Source organism: Podarcis raffonei, chromosome 16, assembly GCF_027172205.1.
Source record: "Podarcis raffonei isolate rPodRaf1 chromosome 16, rPodRaf1.pri, whole genome shotgun sequence".
Lineage (NCBI taxonomy): Eukaryota > Metazoa > Chordata > Lepidosauria > Squamata > Lacertidae > Podarcis > Podarcis raffonei.
Genome location: NC_070617.1, coordinates 37,767,088 through 37,785,165, shown reverse-complemented (window position 1 = coordinate 37,785,165; position 18,078 = coordinate 37,767,088). Strand labels below are relative to the sequence as shown.

The window sequence follows — 18,078 nt, the reverse complement described above, 5'->3', positions numbered from 1 at the left end:
TTTGTGAAAGTACCTGCTTGCGTGCTGACAGAACTGCCTGCTCTCTCTCCCAATGGCAGAAAAGTGTTGCTCTTGGTAGGGTGCTTGTGGATTGTGCTGCTATGCTAAAACAAACTAAGGCAAGAAGTTCACAATACTAAATGGGCTGTGTCCCCAGCAGCAGGTCAACAAAGGCTGAGAGGTCTGCGTTGCATTCTTTAAGCAAGGACTTCTCAAACTTTACCATCTCAGACTTAACCAACCCAAAACAAACAGTTGCCTGTAAATAGATATTAAATGTCTTCTCTTTTCTCCACCTGCCCTCCACCCACTTGCTGCTGTTCCCTTGCAAAATTCACGTTGCTGAAGCTCTCCTTGAGTTTTTTCCTACAGTTTCTTTCTTGCAAAGCTTATCATTCTGTAAAAAGCCACAGTTGAGAGAAAACATGGGGGTTTCAGATGCACAATTACACTTGTTGACGTTCATCTAAAATTCTTTGGCAGGAAATATTATTATTATTATTAATAATAATAATAATAACAACAACAACAACAATAATAATACTTAAATCCTGCCCGTCTGGCTGGGTTTCCCCATCCACTCTGGACAGTTCTGAGCAGAATAGTAGAAATCTGATAAAACATCAAACATTAAAAACTTCGCTAAGCAGGGCTGTCTTCATATATATATCAGTGGTTGGCAACCTAAGGCCCATGAGCCACAAACGGCTCATGGGGGTTATTTAACTGGCCCATGGACCCCCGCCAGCCGCTTGGTCAGCTCTCGTGTGCCTTGCTAAACTGGTGCAGAGCAGAGCAGGGACCACCTTCCGTGAAGCTGACCGGCTTCCCATTGGTTGCAGGAAGCTCCTGCAGCCAATGGGAAGCTGTGCACGCCTCCTCTGTGCCAGAAGGAGCACCGGAAATAGCATTTGCGCATTCGTGTGCACGTGTACACTCCAGCCCGCTGTGATGTCTGCGGGACTGTGAACCTCCCCAGGCCACAAAAACTTTGCCGACCCCTGAAATATATGAATGGGGAGAAATGGCCAGGGAGGAAAACCCCTAGTTCTTTCAGCCCACCTGCTGTTCCTTAGCTCAAAATTGCAGCCTTCCAAGATTTCTCTTCATTTGAAATAGAATAGTTGGGGTCTGTTATATGCAGTTGTGGGGAATCTGTGGCCTTCCAGATGCTGTTGGGACTCTAGCTCCCCTCAGTCTCTGCCACCATGGTCATAGAACTGTAGAGATGGAAGGGGTCATTTCAGGGAGGTCTTCTGGAGAGGCACATGCTCCCCACCCCTGATGTAATATGTAGTTTGCCTGTCAGCCATAATATTGCTCAAGATTTGCCTTTGGTATTCCAGCAAGCCTATGCTAACAAACGAAAGCTGCATCTGTTAATTTTTTAATTTTGCTCTGTACTAGACCAAAAATATTTTCAAAAGCACCCCTGCTTCCACATCAAAAGCTGGCTGCTTAGCTGGAAGGCTTATAAAATCCAAAGTGTCTCTGCAAAGGGAAAGTTTGTATTTATAATCCTTTTACATGGCCTTTGTTAAGCAGATAAGTGAATGGCAGCTCCTTTTATGAAGCCTGTCAGAGGTGTCAATGTTTGCAGCTTGATTCCATCGCCTCTCTGCTGGCTGCCTGGGAGCCAGTCGTGGGCACAAGCGAACTGACTGCACTCCTTTCACCAGCACTCGCCACATTGTAGGATAATTAAGTGCCACTTGATAAGGCGAACTGCTCTGATGTGCTAAGTGAGGTAGCACTTGACTTCTCATCACTCCGTTCTGTCCCAGAGGCTGAAGAATGGCTCCAGGTTGGAGACTTTTCATGCTGAGCCCTGATGTTCCATTTAGAGCAGCTATTTCAAGGCGTCTCTGCTGAGCATTTGTATGTCTTCTTTAGATGAATGCCAGCCACAAATGTGGTTTTCACCACTCAGCAGAGGCATGAATGGGGGAGCCTTTTCCCAAGCCGTGTCTTTGACAAATCTACCTGCCTGTTATGCAAGTTTCCAAACACCTTCGTAGCACTTATTTATGTATTTAAGAAATGTAGAGACCACTCATCGTATGGCTCCACAGTGGTTTGCAATAATAAAATGGTAATGAAATACAGTACATAAAACAATATAACATTTATTAAAAGAGAACACAATGAAAAAGAGAAATAAAAAACTCTAAATAATTCATCACATTATTTAAAAAATTGGTTTGCTTAACCCATCAACCAAAAAGTTCATTAAATCAATGAAAACAAGGTTGCACTTCATCACCAAATGATATCATTTTTTAAAAAATTGATAGTGACAATTTCTTTACAAATTGATCGTTATCTGTAGAAAATCCTGAACCCAAATATCATATATTTATATGATATGTTTATACACTATAGCTGTGTTCCATAAACCATTCTGATAACAGAGGTTCTACTTTTCTTCTTTCAGTACTTGGGAATTAACATTTTTGCCACTACTAATAAGTTAGTTACCGTCTCAACATTTGTACTATCCAGACATCATTCCAAATAATTCAATAGCATTCCAGTTGGTATTCCATTTGGTTCATTTGGGATATAGCCAGTCATCTGTTTAATATAATGCAACACAAACCACCGAAAACTAGGAATCACATTTCAAAAATAATCTGTGTAAATTTTTCAACATCAACAATTATCCTGAGACAACTTGTTAATCTGTGTTTTTTTTAATATGGTTAAAATATCATTCACACATTTACAAAAACTTTCTTTCAAATGAGCAGCAATTAGTACTTTACTTACATTTTCTCCCAAGCAATTTAAATGTAAATAAAAATTATTCTAGTTAAAATAATAAATAGCTTAGTGGCTTTCAGAAAAGGCAAAAAAACCCGCAAGACCCCAAAAAAAATTTCGTTCTGCGAGACAACCCCATAGAAAAATTCGTCTTGCGAAGCGGAAAAAAAATCGGAAAGCCCTTTCGTCTTGCGCGTTTTTCATTTAGCGGGGCATTCGTCTAGCGGGGTACCACTGTATATGAGCAAGAGAATATAGTCTTCAGTAAGAGAATAATTATATGAAGGGTTGTTGTTTTGTTTTTTTGCTGGTTTGTGTCTTTGGATGAGATGGTTCATGTTTTCGCCAGTGTGTTGGCCCCTCTTTTTCATTGTTTTCTTCGTTTCATCTCCTTTGGCACCAGTCTACGGAATATGGATAAATGTTTAGATGAGATGCCTTTGACTTTGGCTGTGTACAGCTGCTCAGAGTGGAAAAAGAAGACGGCAGCCAGCTTTGTGTTAACTCTTAAGATGCTGTAGGTAGATTATTACTGCAGTAACATGTATTATACTTTCTACTGTTAAATATTCATTTTAAGAACATGAGAAAAGCCTGCTGGGTCAGGCCAATGGCCAGTTTAGTCCAGCATCCTGTTCTCGCAGTGGATAGCCAGATTCTCTGAGAAGCTCACTGACCTGACCTGACTTGAGCACAGCAGCACTCTGCTCCCCTGCATTTTGCAGCAGGTGTTATTCAGAAGCATACTGCCTTTGACAGTGGAGGTAGTACATAGTCAACATGGTTAGTAGTCCTTGACAGCCTTGTCTACCATAAATTTGGCCCTCCAAGTTGGTTGCCATCATTGCCTCTTGTGGGAGCAAATTCCATAATGTTACAAGAGAGGAATAACAACTTTCTGCTGTCCCCTTTCTCCACATCATGGATAATTGTATATACTTCTGTCAAGTTTTCTCTCTCTTGTCTTTTCTCTGAACTAAAAAAGCCTTGAATAAGCCCTTTCTGCATAGGAGATTTGCCCCATCCCCTTGAAAATTTTGGTTGTACTTTCCTAAACCTTTACAGTATCCTTTTTGAAGTAAGGTGACCAGAACTGTGAGTATTTCAATTGCATTTGCACCATACATTTTGTTTTAATGATCAGAGTTTGCAAGGACAGGATCAGGAGCAGCTGTTCTTGACCTATGATGTGTGTGTGTGTGTATGTATGTATATGCATACCATTAGATTCCTAGAGAAGCCATCAAGCTGACCTAATTGTCTTTTATAAACCTGCAGCAGCTGTTCATTTTCAACATAATCCATTCCTACATTTATTTCCACTCCTGACATAAATCAGGGGTATGGGAGAAAATAGCCTGTATCTGTTTCTAGGTAGACTCAATTTTTCCAAATGCCTGGCTATTTGGTGAAGTGTGTAGTGGCTAAACTCATGAGCTATGAACTAGAAAGCATTTAAAAAACAACATGAAAAAAACCTTTGCAAATCTGCCTTAGATGAAGACATCTATGTATCTGAAAGAATAATTTTTCTTATCAGCCGAGTCTGGTGCAGTAAATTTCCTGTGCTGCTTAGAAAGATGGTGATGCGAAAGCTTTCCCGTGGAAAAGTTTGGGGGACTGAAAGACCTCCATGCTAGGATGATTTTAAAATCCTTTTTGCTGCCATTTCCTGGTCTTAATCCAGTCTTATTGGGAACGCACAGATGGATTGTCCCATGTAGGCCAGATCCATCAGTGTGAAACTTCACTCCCCTTAATGGCACCCCAGATCCACTGCTGAGGATAAATTGGGAAACTTCAAACTGCAGGACAGCAAGAGGTGCCAAAAGGATGGCCCCTCCCTCTGCTACGTGCCCTTAAATAACCAGGAACTGACGTGGCTTTTTCAGGCCTTGTTGGCCAACACAGGAGTGGCAAATATGATGAGGCAAGCCAAACATGCAAAGCATTTTAAAAGACATTCCTTACCCTCCATAAAAGGGCTACCCTGTAAGCAAGTGCTCTGATTTTTCTACAGCCAGTGATATAAATTTTAAAAAGAGAGATGTTTGCTTTTGCTTTCTAAGCACCTTCTAGAATTCACATAACACATTCCAAGGACATGCTTTTAAAATCTGGCTGCTGCGATACAGGTCATTTTGAAAATTTATCTCATTTTAACTTGTTGCAAATCCTGTTTAAACTATGAAAGAGGTCTTTTGGCTTTCACAGGGTTTCCTGACTAACTTATTATAACTTATTATTATTCTAGACTAACTTTTTCTGTGATTAATGCTTTGCCTGGTTTCTGCTCAGTTTAATGCTTTCAACAGTAAACAGGTGCTGTTGATGAGCTTTTGAGCTGTAACTGAAGGACTGTTTTTGCATTGTGTGAGAGAGTTTGCATTCTGGGCAGGTTCAGCGTGGGAGAGGTGAGCTGGTTCTCCAAAATGCTCTTTTCTGGAACACTGAGGAGACTGTTTAGAATAAGATCCTTGTAGTCTTCAGGGTATTTATAGGCTTGTCATGTTGTGTGGGGAATGCTACATTATCCTTGGTGACAGAAGAGCCTAGCTTCAGGTTTCTCCACCTGTTGTATGTGGTAAACAGCTCACTGTTCTATGAAGTCAGTAAACCTTCCCCAGGCTCCTGTTCATCTAGGGTAAGAGACAGGCTAATAAATAATTGGAATAAGGTTGTTTTGAGGTACTTCACAAGAACCATCTTGGTCAGCTCTGCTGATAAACAAAACATCATCTCAACCTGGAGTTGCTGCTTAGACTTGAAGGCGTTGCAGAATTTGGAATCCCCCAGAATCCCAAAGCATTTGATTATTTGCCAGCACCTGTTACTTGGTTTGGGTGGTCATTTTTAATACTTGGAAGGAACCATAAGGTGGCACTTCCAGCTTGGCAGTTATTTTTGGAAATGCTTCAACTTCAGCCGGAATTATGACTCGCATCACATTGTTAAACGGTTCTGGCATCTTAGGATAGCAGGGCTCCTGGAAATGCAATAGCTGAATAGCTGAGTTAATTTTGGCAGGTGACTCTTCCCAGCCTTTGCAATACCATCGGCAGGAGAGAAGCTGAATTTTCTGAAATCTTCCATTTCTTTGTACAGTCGTACCTCGCGAGTCGAATGTTTTGGTTCCCGAACTCCGCAAACCCGGAAGTGAGTGTTCTGGTTTGTGAATATTCTTTGGAACCCGAACGTCCAACACGGCTTCCTGCAGCCAGTCGGAAGCCGTGCCTTGGTTTCCGAATGTTTTAGAAGTCGAACGGACTTCCAGAACAGATTCCGTTTGACTTCCGAGGTACCACTGTACTTGCTAAACCAGATTGGCTTTGCATTTTAAAGTCAAATGTCTCTTGCAACCACCCCTGTGACTTGGGTCGTATTTTAGTCACAATTTTACAAACTGACAAATAAGTGCATCTCAGTTTAGCCCATGTTGAACTGGGATTTTGGACTCCAATCCAGTTCTCTGTCCCGTCTTCCATGCTCATTTGTTGTGGCCAGCTGGGGTCTTCTTGCCCCTGGCTGAACCTTTTAGGTGGGGCAAGCACAAGTGCAGCTGAGCATGTTAACTGCAACTTGTTATGGTAACAGTGGCAGAGCTACGCTGTCCCCTCTGTTCGTGTCCATCCCAGCCGTAATAAAAGGAATAAAGGAACCCTTGATAACTTAAAGGAGGTCAAGAGTTTGCTCCCGGTTGTATCTGATCTCTTGTAACATTCCAGTGCTATGTGTTAAACCAGCTCCACACAGACTTCTATTTCACCTCACTTAAACCTTCATCCTCTTCCAAACTCATGAAGCTCTAGCAAGGTAGTGCAGAAAAGGAAAGAGAACAGCCATTGCTTTTTTCCTGGGGGTATTCAAGGGTACGCAGTACCAGCACCTCTGTTTTGTTGTTGTTAAAAAGTGTGGCACTTACTATAACAACTTCATGGTGGGAAAAAAGCACTGGGTGCAAGCATTACAAAGGTTATTTTTAGAGGCAGGAAGTGAGATAAATATAAAATTCTTCCAGGGCATCCTCTCTGTTCCCTATCCTTACACCCCACCAGCTTGTCAAATATGTGGAAGAAATTATGGCAGTGCCAAATAAAGTGTCCATATGGCAGAGCTCCCCTTCCTCTCCCTCTGCCATAGGAATAAAAAAATAACAATTTGATCTCCAAAGTGATAGTTGTTCTTGTGCTGAGTTAGTCGTAGCATTGATGATTGCAGTTACAGTGGTACCTCGCAAGCCGAAATTAATTCGTTCTGCGAGTTTTTTCGTCTTGCGAATTTTTCGTCTTGCGAAGCATGGTTTCAAAAGAAGTTTTGGAAAAGCTTCAAAAATCACCAAAGTCTTCAAAAACCTCAAAAAAGGCTACCACACCGCGTGCTATGAGTTGCTCCTCGAAGTCAAGTCGCAACTGCACCTCTTCAAGCAATGCACCCTGGGTATTAACGATTTTAAGAAAAAGGAAACAAACTTGCAAGACGTTTTCGTTTTGCGAAGCAAGCCCATAGGGAAATTCGTCTTGCGAAGCAACTCAAAAAACGAAAAACTCTTTCGTCTTGTGAGTTTTTCGTCTTGCGAGGCACCACTGTATATGTTGCAGTCTCCCATTGCAGGTTCTTCAGTCACTTCTTATTATAATACAGTCATACCTCGGGTTGAATTAGCTTTGGGTTGCGCTCCGCAGCGACCTGGAAGCAATGGAGCATGTTACTTCCGGGTTTCACCGTTCGCGTATGCGCAGACGCTCAAAATGACGTGATGCGCATGCGCGGAAGCGGCGACATGCGGACACGGATTGCATTCACTTCAGGATGCGAACAGGGCTCTGGAACGGATCCCGTTCGCATCCAGAGGTACCACTGTAATACCTATTACTACTGCTGCTGCTTATTTTACTTGTTAGATGCTTATTATCCAAAGGTCTCCAAGCAACTTATAACGCATTAAAACATCAATATAAATACATAATATCATAAAAGCAGAGCAGACAATATCCATAACTGACACAGGAAGCTCGGCAGCTCACTAATAACAAAAAACATGCGGGGGGAGGGGGATGTAAGTCTTTATGGTGCCACAATGATGTGCACATTACTAGAGACTGGATTACCAAAGCCAGCCTGTCTCTGTGCAGGTAGGGTCACAGCTAGAGTATCACCACAGACTGATGAAAGGCCCTGTACACACTCCTGATTGGCTTCAGCAAGTCTCACAAGACCTCAACCACTCCTATTGGTAAAGGGAATAAGATTGCAGAAACACCCTTAAATATGATCTCCAATTTAGCTCTTTCCTCCTCATGGCAATAGGGCACTAGGCCAGAGTTAAATGTGTCCTTCCTTGATGTGAGCCGATGGCTGTGCCTGAAGCTTTCAAGGGCAGTTGGGGATTTGCTTTCTAGCCATTTTGAAAACTGTATACAAACAAGTCAGTGGGTGAGTTTGGACTTCATTGAAGCCGCCCAGACAGGAGGGAAATAACAATTCTTATTGGCTCAATACAGGAATGTTTTTGTCCTGCATGTCTGCCTTTTTGCTCCGAAGCACAATAAGTGAGCGTTCTTATCTGATGCTCTGAATGAACCTTTGTTTGAGAAAATATTGTTAGTTTTGGCTTGAAGAGAGCTGAATTCACGCGTCCAGTTTCCCACAAAAGAGATTAGATTAATTTTCTTTAACAAAAAAGAAATGTGGAGAAAGTGTGAGCCGTTGTCAAAACTGGTTTGTTTAGTTCAGTTGAACTGAAAAGGCTAGGTAACTGAATGTGTATTGAGAATTAGGTTTAGGAGTGCTAAGTTGCTCAGTTTTATTATTGTGCATTCAGATTAATTATTTTAAAAGTCTGGTTAGTGTAGCAGAATATGGGTATCATCACTTAACGGTTTTATGACCGAGTTCCAACTAGGAATTGAATAAGTCGCAACAAAAAGACACCACTCATCTCCTGCAAGGATTTACCAGTGACTCAGTGCCAGAATAAAATTGGTTGTTGGCTGCATTTTCTACATACAGAATGTAGATGCCAACATGGTTGAATGCACTGTACCACTTCAGATTTACAGGTGGGAGATAATCACTTTTTCACACTTCCCCATGTCTGCACATAAAAACTAGCATACTAAGAAGAAATGAGTTGTTAGTTTTCTTTTTAAAACCAATATACTGCACTTTCTATATATATAATGTTTAATATATAACATAAAAATTATTCACATAATGCAGGTATTATAAAATAAACCATCAGCTATAATTATAGTGCAGTTAAGGGTGTTAACATGTGAAAATAATGTACTGTTGAACAGGGAGTAGGGTCAGGCATAAAGGGCCATTTGTTTATTATGGGTTTTTTAATAGACAACTGGAAGAGGAGAGATGTGCAGAGGACTATGAGTGGATGGGTGCCCTATTTACCATCCTTTGGACCCTCTGGGAAACTCACCAATCCAAATCTTCTGTAGCTTGGAAATGACAGTGCTGAGTAGGTCAAAGCTGTGGGCGACCTAGCGTGAGGTCACCACGTTCCATGACGCCTCAGTTGTGAGATCTTGTGGGTGACCTTTGAACTCATTTAGGCTCTGGGTGAGAGCCAAGGTCAATGGGTGGTGTCCTAGGTAAGAGCCAGGAAGCTTGAGAGGTTTTGTGTCAGAAGGAGAAGGAATTGATACCAGGAAGCATTCTTTAATAAGTTGTGTTACTAATTCTTCTGTGTATTTTTGTAACATTTGTTGTTCTTGCTTTAGTTTTCTGATATATTTTTATTAATTGGGAGGTTTGGAAATGGTATAAGCAAAGAGGAGCATTTCAAAATGTTAGCCCCCACCCCATGCTGCAGTCTGAACTGGGGCAGTCAGGTTTCTCCACTGTACAACCCCGCCTTTTGATTCAGCATAGTATTGTCAACGGTACTTTGCCTTTCCCTTATTCAGGCTACCCCATTCTGAAATAATCTTTCACTATGATTATCACTGCTTTGCTACTTGGTCTGTGTCTGCTTCAAGGTGGAATGGTGTATGAAAATTCTCATACATGAAATGCACACGGTCATTCAGAGCATAGTTGCTTTCAAGGGTGAAGGAGCAATGAGCAGATAGCAGCCAAATCACAGGGTCTGTGGTCCACTGAAGCAGCATGTGCAACGCACTAAGCAGCACTTCCCAATCTGGCGCCCTCCAGTTGTTTTTTGACTCCAACTTCCATTAGTCCCAGCCAGCTTGACCACAGTTCAGGTATCATGGCAGTTGTGGCCCAGCACACAACTGGAGAGCACCAGATCAGGGAAGGAAAGCATTAGTTAACATGAAGAACGTAAGAATAGCCTGCTATATGAGGCAGCCAACCCAGTAGTCCCTCTATTCCAGCATCCTGTTCCCAGAAAGGCCACTCAGATGTCCAGAACCTAAGTGCAGTAGCAGCACTCTCCCCACCTGTTTCAAGGCAAAGAGGGGAAGCCATCTGCAAGGCTCATGTGCTCTTTTACTGCTTGAAGTTTGGTTTAGCAGTAAACATCAATTTCCATTCTGTCATCGAGACAGTCTACACAAGAGTTTCCCCCTGCTGCGGTTCTGCAGGTAGCACTTTAAGAGCCAGCGATCTGTGGCCTCTTTGTCCTGTGCCTTTTCAGAGTTGTTCTGTTACTGTTGTTCTGCTATTTCACTGTCTCTGTATTAGTGCTTGTGTGCTTTAGCTTTGTGCTATTATCACTGGTGGGAGGTTTCTTAAACCTGAAAACCTGTGTTGTTGTTGTTTTTAACAATGCTGGGGCTGGCTTTCTGGGCGGGAAATAGTAACCTGCCATTTTCATTTCTGACCCTCTGTTTCATGGCCGTTGGGTAAGTAGTGAAGATGACCCTTTGCCGCAGTGTAGCTGTCAGGAATTGCTTTTGTTTCATGAACTCAGCTGTGTTGCTGCACCTTGTGGAGCATCACAGAGCATTCCCCCCCCCCATTGCTCCTAATGTACAGCTGCGATGCTGCACAGGTGCTTACCTGATAAAATTAAATAGAAAGTCACATGAGACACAAATGGCACCCAGTAATAAACAACTCCTGTTGTAATCTCTTGCATGTGGCAAGGGATTCCAGATTAATTTTAGGGGAATTATACCATCATCCTCAGGGTGGCAGCCTGGGAGAGGGCATTCTCTGTGGCAGCCCCTAAGCTGTGGAATTCGCTCCCCCCCACCCCCAACAGAGGTGCATCTAACACCTTCATTGTATAGCTTTTGCTGTATGCTGAAGGCACAGCTCTTTACCCTGGCCTTTGACACCTAGATTTAGTTAATAGGAGCCACTCCAGTCCTCTGATGTAAAGTTTCAGCTGGGGTGGGGGGGAAGGGTTAACCCACCCTGGGACATTGTGGTGAAGGGCAGGTAACACATCAGTACAAAAAGTCAAATTATACCATAACATGTGACCACCAAGCAGCAGTTCAGCTTGCAAGACAAAGTAGCACAAGGAAGCCTCACTAGTGGAAAACTGTCCTATGCAGCAGTGGTGGCTGGTGCTCATTGGGGCTGGTGAGGTGTAAAGCAGGAAGCCAACAGCAGGTGGAGCCAGAGGTAACGTAAATAAATTCTAGATTTGTTTCCATCTTCCTCCCTTCTGAGTTCTACAAGGGCAATTTTGAGACTGAAGAAGAGGAATCTGACAGTGCCACCCCCTGGATTGGTAGCTAAGTAGTAAGGTGGGCAGGTGGGGTGGGGGGGATAGCTGAGGACAGACTGAGGTTGGGGGGGGCAGAGCTACATTTCCCTCCACTGCTGCATAGGTTGATTCTTCCTTGATCTTCCAGGATGCATTTGCTCCAGTTTGCCCATGGATGGTTCCCTGCTTTCAGAACTTACTATGAACTCAGCTTTGCTTGCTTGCTTTCTCAAATCAAATGTTCTTCATATCTTTCCCGTGCTGTTTTATCTTCCCTGGGGGGTTGTAAATAAATGGCACAAGAGGTTTGTGGGTTTTTTTTAAGAACACATTGCTCTTAGGAAATACAGGATTAAAGGGAGGCAGTATGACCTTTTGGGAATTAGCAGCTTTAAAAAGTCACCTCATGCGATGCAGGTTAATTAAAGTATTGCCTGCCTCTTGGGTTGGGGATTAATTATTATCTGACCTGCCATTAACTTGGACTGAGAACTTGAATCTCTCCCTCCAGGATTTCAGCCAAGAGAGAGCAGAGTGCATTATACACATCCAGACTGTAGAGCTACTTTTGTTTTTAAACAAGTTTGTCAATATTTGATTACTATTATTTGTTAAATCCAGCCTTGCTAATAACTCCTAAGAACATTTACATACAAAAATCTAACTAGCCCACCCTAACTACATACCGGAGCCTTTTTTTGGGAGTTTTAAACTGATTTTTGCAAGGTTGTCTTCAGTTGTTTACTAGACGTTTTAATTGTTATTAGTATTGGTATGTTTGCCACTTTGGGCTCCTTTGAAGATGGTGTGGGGTGTAAATCTGATGAAATACATTTGCTTGTCATTTATACCATGTCTGTGGCCTGAAAGGAAAAAAGCCACAATATAAATAAATAGCTCAACCTCTGTGTCCAAGGCTAATGGAGGGCTGGGGGTGTCACCAAGATTGCAGCTGGAGAGGGAGGGGTTCCCCACACTCTGCATTCCTAGGGACCCCCCACCCACATGCTTTGTATTCAAGAGAAAAACCTGTGGCCAAAGCTGCACACTATGCATTTGAAATATCCTATATTTGGGCCCTCCGTATCTGTTGATTGGTGTCTTAGGATTGCTGGCTAAGGCCATGAAGTCTTACCTTGTGAGAGTGGGAGACTCAGATACTCTTGTTGCACAAACCTTTTCCTGCCTGTTTCGGATGCACAAGATGCAGAAGTTGTCATCACCAGCATTGCTTGATAGGAACCTGAGCGTTGGACACCAGGAATATCTGAACCCCTGTAGCCACAGTTTCATTGTATGTTAGGCAATCGGGGTTAAGGCAATAAAAGAAGCTGAAGAATTATGTCTACCTTGGGCATTCACTCTTTTGGAAAGCCCTGGAAATCTCAGGAGACAAAGAGTTGCTTTAGCAGATGATTAAAGTCTATGCTTTTCAGTGTCCAGCAGGATGGTGTGTGTTTGGTGGTCGTGGTGTTTTGTTTTAAATTGTACTATATATTGCTATATAATATATATATATTGCTATATAATGGAATGGAGCAGCCTTTGCCAATCTGGTGCCTTTCAGGTGTTTTCGTTGAAACCAGCTGGAGGTCATCAGGTTGGCAACGGCTGGAATAAGGAGTAGGGAAGCAAGTACAGGAGCTGCATAGGTCAGGTGCTGTGGTAATAGCACAATACAGAAGAAGCTAAACAGTTACCTGACATTATCATTGTGAGGGGAAGCCAGTATACATTCATCTCGATGCAGTCAAACTCCTTCCGCAGGTTTTTACTACCCACTTTTGACAAAGCAATTGTCAGTGGGTTGGCTGTAAAATGTACAGCAGCAAGTCACTAAAATCTTATCTAGGAACCTATTTTGAGCAGGGTGGATTTGATTTAAGTCAAATGGATTTAAATCACTAGTCAGTAAGACTTGATTTAAACCTTTTTTTTTACAGAAAGATTCATTCTTGCTGGTATAATCTTAATAATGAAGATTTCAGTTTTGGAATAATAAATTTTCAGAGTAGTTTTTACAGTTATATCAAAAATTACTAATTTGGTTATACTATTAGAAATACATAGACAGATAATTAGGAAACTATTGTGAGGTTAAATAAGTTAACTGTTTATATTTGGACAGCTTTCCCTCTTTACTTTATTGGAAGGAGAAAAACAATCATTTCCTTAATAACAATTTAAACGATTTGTTTAACTAAAACAATAACATTATAGCATATGTATCCATGTTTGTTAACTGATGTGGTTGAACGGTTTTTTTAAAAAAACACCTTAGACTGAGTTTTAGCGCACATGAAAAACTTAAAACAAATCCTTATTTCCTGATGAATAGCCTTTGGACTATAATGTAACTTAAATAGAAAGCTATCTTTAGAAAGATTTTTCCTCCAAAAGCATTTTATTTTAAAAATCCGATTTACATATAAAAAAATCTGATTTAAATAAAAAAAATCAATTTTTTGATATTCTTTTATTTTAAAAAAATCATTGATTTTTATCCACCCTGATTTTGAGTTTAAGGGGCATGAACTTCACTTTGGATATTTTCTAGGAATGCAGTTAACCAACCCGTTTAGTCAGAATGACAGAGCACAACTTTTAAGTTAAAGACAGTTTTTACATTAAAGCAGCAAGAAGTCTGATTATGGATTTCCTATGTCATTGTTTTGCCCCAGAAATTGTAGTTGCTCCCTTGTGTGTGGTTTTTCAAATGGAATGTAACATCAGAGAATGAACCCAGAGGGAGAGCCTCGTGTTTAGTGATTTTGTGTTCCCGATGGGGCGAGGCATTTTCTTTTAAAGCATGGCAAGGATTAAAAAGGTCCTATGTGTCATCAGCCATTCTGCTCAGAGTGCTTAAAAACAGATAAAGCCAAACACCCCCTCCCAAGCAGTGGACCAGAAAGGAAGCCAGGTGGCCGTGTCCACCCTGTCTAGACTTAAGCCCGTCACAGACGCAGTTGTCGCCATGTGCCATTACAGGATTATTTGGGGAATAATGCCAGCTCTGGCAATCCCAGGGAAAAGCAAGCAGCTGTCACTGGGCCAGCAGGTGTGAGAGATCAGGGCTTTTGTCCCTGCACTAGATGCAAGGAAAGCTGTCGCTTTTCCAAGCCTCTGCGGGCCTTCTCATGCCTGCAGTTGCTTTGCTTTCTCTAAATCACGTTGCATGCAGCCAGGGGGGTGGCAAAGGAGCAAGAGCTGCAGGGCCCATTTTGGTCCCACATCCCATGCAGCTTTTGTAAACTCAGTTCAAAAGCCCATCCATCTCCTGCTCTTGGAAACCATCAATTGTAGTGCTCATTAGGGTTGCATTGATTTTCTTCCAGATTGATTTTGAACACTGTCTTCAGTATACAAACACACACACACACACACATCCTTTAAATCAGCTTAGATCAGGTGTTGGCAAGGTTTGCCTTGCCTGGGCTGGTTCACTCCAGCGGAGATCCCTCTGTGGGCCGGATTGTGCACGCACATGAGCATGCGCAGCCGTGATTTATGGCGTCTGCGTCTGTGCAGAAACGATTTCCAGCGTCTGCATCTGCTCAGATGTGATTTCCGGCACCATGGAAGCGAGTCCCCATGTTGCACTGCACCGGTTTAGCACAGCGTGTGGGGACTCGCCGAGCAGGCGGCTTGGTTTGGGGGCGGCTCGTGAGCTAGTTAAACGACCCCCATGGGCCGCTTGTGGCCCATGGGCCTTTGGTTGCCTACCCCTGGCTTAGATCAGCTTCCGAAACCCAGGATATCCCGGCACAGTTTGTGTTGCCTCTTGGCACCCTGCCCTCTCATTTGTCCAGACAGTTTTCTGTGCTTTCTGGCTAGTGGTGGTAACTTGTGCTAGCAGCACTGTAGCCAGCATCAGTGAATCCCCGCATGTCCTCGCTTCCTCCTTCAGAATGATGTCACTGCCCATATATATGTGTGCATGTAATGGCTACTATATGTGGTTTCCTTGCTCTAAGGGGCATGGAGTGGTGGGTGCATCAAGAATCATGGCTGGATGTTTCTAGGCACATTTCGGTCCCTCTCATGATGACAAACAGTTTGAAAATAGCTGTTCTTCAATGAACCCCATCAACTGTTCTGCGGTTCAGCAAAACATGGACTTCCTCTGCTGTCTTTGAATGAACTGATCATTTGAGGTCATTTGGCGTCACTTAATTCTGTCTCTTCCATGCTCTAGCGACCACATTCCTCATTTTAAATTCAGATTGGAACAGACGCTCCTCTGTTCGTTTTCTAAGTATGTTTTTTCACCTCTATCTGCAGTAGTGTTTGGTAAGTGTGGCGAGATGGTCAAGAGGTTAATATTTAAGTCTATCCTCTGTCGTACAAGTTGTTTTCCACGTGATTATTTTTTTTTCTTCCTTGTTTCTTGGCTTGCTGTCTGTTGCAAGCGCCAGTGACCTTTAAAACCTTTTTGCACAGAATTTGCTTGTGAAAGGCAGCATTGAGAGAGAAATTGAAGCATGCCCCATCTGTGCTGGGCCAGAGTTAATAGTTCCCTTATAGCCTCTTCAGGGCTCATGTAATGAGGCCATCCTGCAGGAATGCACTTAAAAACTTTCTCAGTCTTGATCTTCACCAGCTTTCAACACAGGAAAAATTCCCGAACACAACCAATCCTGAAACGCAAAAGATGTTTTTAAAGTTGTAGAGGATTCTGGATGGGCTTGATTTCTCAGGGCATTGGCTTCCTTTTTTAGGCAGTCTCTCAGGAAATGCTTTCAGCATTATAGCTGAGAAGGAACCTCTGCACATCAACCATTGAATCCCTTCATGTTGCAAAGGGTTCTTGGGCATGTTCTAACTTCTAAGGCTCTTGGGTCTTACCATTACCCTTTATGAACTGGGTGTGTCGTAGAACATCCCAACGCTCACCCCATGGCTTGCAGTTACAGGAGATACCATATTTTTCACTCTATAGGACACACTTTTCCCCCTCCAAAAATTAAGGGGAAATGTGTGTGCATCCTATGGAGCAAATGCAGGCTCCTTGGCTTCAGCGATATCAATGTGAAGCCTCCAAAGTGCAGAGGGAGCGCTCCCTCCGCATTCCGGAGGCTACGCGTTGCTTTCGCTGAAGCCTGGAGAGCGAGGGGTCGGTGAGCACTGACCCCTCTCGCTCTCCAGGCTTCAGGGATAGCCGCCTGAAGTCTTTGGAGCGCAGCGGGACCTCGCACTGCGCTGCAAAGGCTTTGGGTTCCTTTTACAAGAGCCTGGAGACCTGGCTTCAGGGATAGCCGCCTGAAGCCTTTGGAGCGCAGCGTGAGGTCCCGCTGCGCTCCAAAGACTTCAGGCGGCTATCCCTGAAGCCTGGAGAGCAAGAGGGGTCAGTGCTCACCGACCCCCCGCTCTCCAGGCTTCAGCGAAAGCACTCCAAAGGCTTCAGGCGGCTATCCATGAAGGCTTTGGAGTGCAGCCGGAACTCACGCTGCACTCCAAAGGCTTTACAACCTTGCCGCCGCTCCCGGACCTGTTTTGCGTGCTGGGGTCGGGGGAAGCTCAGGCTTCCCCCGCCCCAGTCCCGTGGCTAAAAACGAAGCCAAGACGGTGAGCGGGATCCATCCCGCTCGCTGTCTTGGCTTCTACCAAAGCCGCGCGCAACCTCTCCCGGCTGGAGAGGTTGCGCGCGGCTAAAGAGGAAGCCAAGATCCCGCTCGCTGTCTTGGCTTCTTTGCTCTTTGGGCCGGGGGAATGATAAGATTTTCCCCCTTGATTCCCGCCCCCTAAAAACTAGATGCGCCTTATGGTCCGGTGCGCCTTATGGAGCGAAAAATATGGTACTCCACAGTAGTGGGTGAGCTATCTTTCCTTTCGTAGAGAAGCTTGTCCTCACTAGCAATTACCTTACAAAGAAAGACCTGATGGGCTCTCATGGGACCCTCCAGCATTCCTTAGGGAGGGGCCATAGCTCAGCAGAAAACCACATGCTTTGTGGGCAAAGGTCCCAGGTTCAACTCATGGCATCTCCAGCTAAGAAAAATGATGGGATGGGAGAAATCCCTCCCTGCTTGAGACCCTGGAGAGCTGTCATCTATTAGGTTAAAATGACAAATGCAGTAGTCTGACCTTGTAAGGCTTCATAGGAAGCTTATACAAGGCAGTTTTTAAAGCCACTGCTCCAGAGTACTATATCCAGGGCTTTTCTTTTTTTAGCTGGAACTCAATTCTCACACCTCTCAGGTGGACACCATTGCCATTATTGGTGTGGGTGGCACTGTGGTCTAATCCACTGAGCCTCTTGTCCTAGCTGATCATAAGGTTGGCTGTTTGAATCCCCATGACGGGGTGAACGCCCGTTGCTCTGTCCCAGCTCTTGCCAGCCTAGCAGTTCGAAAGCACGCAAAAAAGTGCAAGTAGATAAATAGGTACCACTGTGGCGGGAAGGGAAACAGCATTTCCGTGTGCTCTGGCTTCTGTCATGGTGTTCCGTTGCGCCAGAAGCAGTTTAGTCTTGCTGGCCACATGACCCGGAAAGCTGTCTGTGGACAAATGCTGGCTCCCTTGGTCTAAAGCAAGATGAGCGCCACAACCCCATAGTCTCCTTTGATTGGACTTAACCATCCAGGGGTCCTTTACCTTTACCCTTACCTATAGGGGAACAAGGGAGGTGTTCATTGTGAGTTCCGGCACCTCTTTTTCTAGAAAAATAGCACTGA

The 18,078-nt window shown here is 43.6% G+C and overlaps 1 protein-coding gene across 2 annotated transcripts in view; it reads left to right on the top strand.

Annotated features, from left to right (window-relative positions):
- MLXIP (MLX interacting protein) overlaps nucleotides 1-18,078 on the top strand; it is a 54,660-nt gene that overhangs the window by 10,484 nt on the left and 26,098 nt on the right. The window lies entirely within an intron of this gene.